The sequence below is a fragment of the Mixophyes fleayi genome, chromosome 4 (genome assembly GCF_038048845.1).
Source record: "Mixophyes fleayi isolate aMixFle1 chromosome 4, aMixFle1.hap1, whole genome shotgun sequence".
Lineage (NCBI taxonomy): Eukaryota > Metazoa > Chordata > Amphibia > Anura > Limnodynastidae > Mixophyes > Mixophyes fleayi.
In genome coordinates, this window is record NC_134405.1 from 153,377,108 (window position 1) to 153,381,757 (window position 4,650).

Below are 4,650 nucleotides of genomic sequence, written 5' to 3' on the forward strand. Positions count from 1 at the left end.
CATCACAACTACACTGCGCCCTCCATGCTGCTTTCCCCCCTTCTTTTTTTTAATTAGTGCTTCTCTCCCCTTTTTTTTTTAATTAGTGCTTCTCCCCCCTTTTTTTTAATTAGTGCTTCTCTCCCCTTTTTTCCTCTGTGTCCCTTTTTTTCTCTGTCCCTCTGTGTCCTTTTTTCCTCTGTGCCTCTGTGTCCCTTTTTTCCTCTGTGCCTCTGTGTCCCTTTTTTCCTCTGTGCCTCTGTGTCCCTTTTTTTCTCTGTGCCTCTGTGTCCCTTTTTTCCTCTGTGCCTCTGTGTTCCTTTTTTACTCTGTGTCCCCTTTTTCCTCTGTGCCTCTGTGTCCCTTCGTTATAGCACTGTCCCTTTCTGTTTTCCTCTCCTTGACTCTCCGTTTCTTTACTTACCTTTTGGTAGGTTTTTTTCTCTTTTGTCTTCTCTTCTCTTCTTTCTTCTGGCTTCTTTCCTCATGCTGCGGCGCTCCTCACTGACTGACTGTCGGGCGTGACGTGATGACGTCACGCCCGACAGTCAGTGTGAATGGAGAAGACAGGAGAGGAGGGACGCGGCGCTGCGGTCACGTGAGTATTAATTTTTTTACTTTCTTTTATATCTTATTGCACCCCCCACCAACAGCCCCCCCTTCCCCCCGGAAAAAAAAAATACCAATATAAAAAAGCGCAAGATAAAAAATAAAATAAAAAAATAAATAAAAAAAAATACCAGCGAGGGCCCGGGTAAAATGTACCCGCTCCCCCCCCCTCTCGGCAGCCCTGTGTAGGAGATTACAGCAGCTACAAGAGCAATTTAATTTGCCCTGCCACCAACTGAAGCAAGAGGTGGTAACAAGGTGGAATTCCAAACTGTATATGTTTCTGAGGATGAAGGAACAGCGAAAAGCCATCCACGCTTACTCCACAAGCCATGACAAATGGGAAAGGAGGGGGGATGTATTTTACTCAAGCGCAGTGGAGAATACATTCCGTGTTGTGCAAGGTTCTGAAACCATTCGAAGTAGTCACCTGTGAAGTGTCAGGCTTGCTGTCCCTGCCTGTCGGGCGCATGCGCCCTGCTACGGGACGCTACTTTACCAACAGCGTGCCACCCCCTGAGTCCTATCAGCTGGGGCCTCTGCCTCTATTTAAACCTGTCTCTGGCGCCATTAGGGTGCCAGAGTAACAGGTTTCATACCCTGAGTTCCTGGTTCTCCTTACTCCAGTTTAACTGAGTGTGCTCCCAGTGTTCCTGCTTCCTCGTTGTGACCCGGCTTGTCGACCATCCCTCATTCTGTGTGACCCATATTGCTCCGCGACCTCGGCTTGTTGACCATTCCTCTGGATTCTCCCTGGTACCTTGCATTCCCGATTTGGCTTGACCCGGACTGTCTGACCCTTCTACATTACACCGGCAACTGGCTAGCAGGACCGCGACCTGCGTACCCTGTGCAGCGAAGTTCAAACCTCCTTGCGGGGGTCCCTGGCGAATACCAGGGGTACGTTAGACTCCACACCTGTTAGTTCAGTAGCGCTAATACCGGTTAGTGTCCTGCTGTTGTTTTCCTCAAAAGACTAACGGCCTGACATGAAGTGAGCTCAGACACTGCTGAGCCAAGTGATTCCCTCAATTAGACTTTTGGAAAAGCAGCTTGAGAAACTGAAGGAGGAGATGAAACAAAGCAATTGCGCTAAGTCTGTCGGACTTGTAGATCAAGTACTTTATTTGCTTCACAAGGATCCAAGAGTTATCCAAATCGTGAAATCGGATAACTACATTTTGGTGACTGTGCTTTAAGAGCTATGTCTTCTCTTTGCTTCCAACTGACCCAGATCTCAAGAGATGCAAGAAGCTCCTAATGAGCTAGATGACAGCTGTTACGTGACAAGACGGCATCTCCTCCTTCAGTTTCTCCGTCAACTGCTGCTTTGAAAAAACGTGGCTTTCCCAAAAGACCCAGGGATGATACAAATGACTCAGCAGAACATTTTGACATCTGGTCTGGTCTCAAAGAATTGACCAAAAAATGTGACACCTCTGCAGTAACTCCACCTGATCCTACTATCAACATCCAAAGGACGGTGGAGGATTATTTTACAGACAGCATGGAAATAAATACATCAGACAGTCCCTTTACATACTGGGAGGAAAAAAAGGGAATTTGGAGATCCATGTACCAACTTGCTTTGCACTACCTAAGCTGCCCACCCTCCAGTGTGCACTTGAAAAGAGTTTTCAGCACAGCCGGGAACCTTGTCAGCGATCGGCATAGGAGGCTACTTCTTCAAAATGTGGAAAAGATGAAGTTCATCAAAATGAACTACCATTATCCACAAGGAAGGCCTTTCCCGCTAATACTTCAAAGTACAGAGACTTCTGTAATGCTGGATTCCAGCGGGGATGAATTAATAATGTGTGAGGATGATGTACACACTGATGAGGGTGAGGCTGAGGATGATGACAGCAACATCTTGTCACAGTAGAATTCATTAACTACACTGTTAGCTTAGGTGCCTTAAGGACATTGTTAGCTTGTTTTGTGGGGGCCCAAACAAACCAAGCACTTCAGCCACAAAAATAGCACTCCTTGTTGCTAAAGTGCTTGGTTTGTTAAAGTGTGCATGTCCTTTTTAAGAACCAACATAAGGGTGGGTGGGAGGGCCCTGTCACGAGCTGCGGCGGTACACCACATCCTGGCGTGAACTAGCAGCAGGGCGTGTGCTTTAGTTTCTGTGCTCTGTTATTATCCTTGTGGCATAGATGTTAGAGGGTGTAGGGACATCCTCCATTACCAGGAGGAGCTCTCATATGATTTAAACTGGTTCACTTGTATTTTTATACATGCTTCCTGGTTATGGTATTACCTATGCTAGTTCTAGCTAATAATTAATTAGCTGCCTCCTGAGGCGGATTGTCAGCCCTATCCTCCTCTGTCCTGATTGGTTCTTAGTACTATTTAAGGCAGTGAGATCTGAGCCTCACTGCCGGTTATAGCATCCTGTTTTCAGTTCTGCTGCCTGCTACCTTGTTCCTGTGTTGGTGTTTCTACCTCTGATTGATTACGCGTGTAAGACCCTTGCCTGTTCCTAGACTCTGAACCTGTGCTTCTGACCCCGATCTATTGCCTGGACTCTTACGCTGCTGACCTCAGCTTGTTTACTGGTTTCGCTCTCTGCTGCTGGCCCTCGACCCTTGCTTGGATTCACTCTGCTGTTTGCTCCTACACACTATCGTTGGGTTCTCCCCAGTCAGTGCACATCTCACGACCCTCTGTTTTTCTGCGGCCAAGTCTGTCCCCACCACTTGGGGCTCCAGTGAACACCAGACTTTCATAGCAGACTCCGGATTTTGTCGCACTGGCTGGAGGGGTTCCTAACAGGCCAAAGGACAATCTCATCTTGCACCACTTTTCCTTTCAGCTACTGCTGTGTGCCTATGTTACCTAGATGTTTTAGTAACAAAGAACAACGTTGCTTGCAGAAGTAATGTAAGCATGAATGTCAAAATAGACGTGTATATGCATTACTCAAACCTTTCACTTTGCTGCTGTTTCATCAGTTTTGTACAAAGTGTTTGTAATCTGCACTTTACATCAAAGGTACCTAGCTATATTTTTATTTTTTTGTTGGGGGACTGGGGCCAAGTCTAAGCTCAGTGATTGCTCAGCTGTGAATGTCAATTGCTCTTTTTATTGAATTGTCTGGAACAAGATCTGATATACTCGTGTCAGAGTGATTCAGCCAATTTTTGGACAACTGGTGGATTTACCCTTCTGAAGTTTGCTTTCAATCATCCTTTCAATTGCTTCTCACTCTTACGTGTGCCCACATACTTTGTTTTCCACTGGGTTGACCATCTCCAACTGTGTTACAGTAGTGCTCTGGGTGACAGCGATCTCCTCGTCTTCATCTTCCAAAGCTTTGTCTGCAGGAGCATGTGACACACCCATTTGTTTTCTCAGGTCTATTAGCTGTTTTTTAAACCTGACATACTTATCGTCCTGCCTTAGGGCCTCCTCTGTATTACTCCTCTGGAACGCAGTGTACCTCTTGTGTACAAGGTCTCTTAAATCTGGGATCTCATCCGGTGGGTCAAGTTTAAACTCAAGTATGGTGTCCTCAACTGAATCTATATATTGCTTTAAATCTCTGTTCAATGCAGAGTATGCCAAGATGACGGATTCCATGCTGCCCACATGTTCCGTGTCACAGTCTGTCTGAAGCAGATGTAATGCCACTCCAGTTGTTATATCCATTCCTGTGTTTACATAAGTTTGGCAGTTCTTCAGGGATGAGAGGGAGGTATCCAGAGAGGAGAAGGAGATTAAAGATGCAGCACCAGCAGAAATGGTTTAATAATGAGTTCATTGACAGCACTGTTGGGCTTAAGGCAGCTAAGCGATTGGTAGTTTGTTTTGTGGGGGCCCAAACAAACCAAGCACTTCAGCCACAATAGTGGCACTCCTTGTAGCTGGAGTGCTTGCTTTGTTAAAATGTACATGTCCTTTTCAATATCTTACATAAGGGTGGGTGGGAGGGCCCAAGGACAATTCCATCTTGCATCACTTTTCTTTTCTGCCACTGCTGTGAGGCTATGTTTCCTAGATGTGTTATGAACTGCCGTGAGTTTGTGTCGTTGCTCTGTCGCTTAGCATCCAGCC

General features: G+C 46.2%; 1 pseudogene; it reads right to left on the reverse strand.

Moving 5' to 3' along the window:
• Positions 1 to 3,652: 3,652 nt before the first annotated feature.
• On the reverse strand, positions 3,653 to 4,335 carry LOC142150765 (E3 SUMO-protein ligase NSE2-like; annotated as a pseudogene).
• Positions 4,336 to 4,650: the final 315 nt, after the last annotated feature.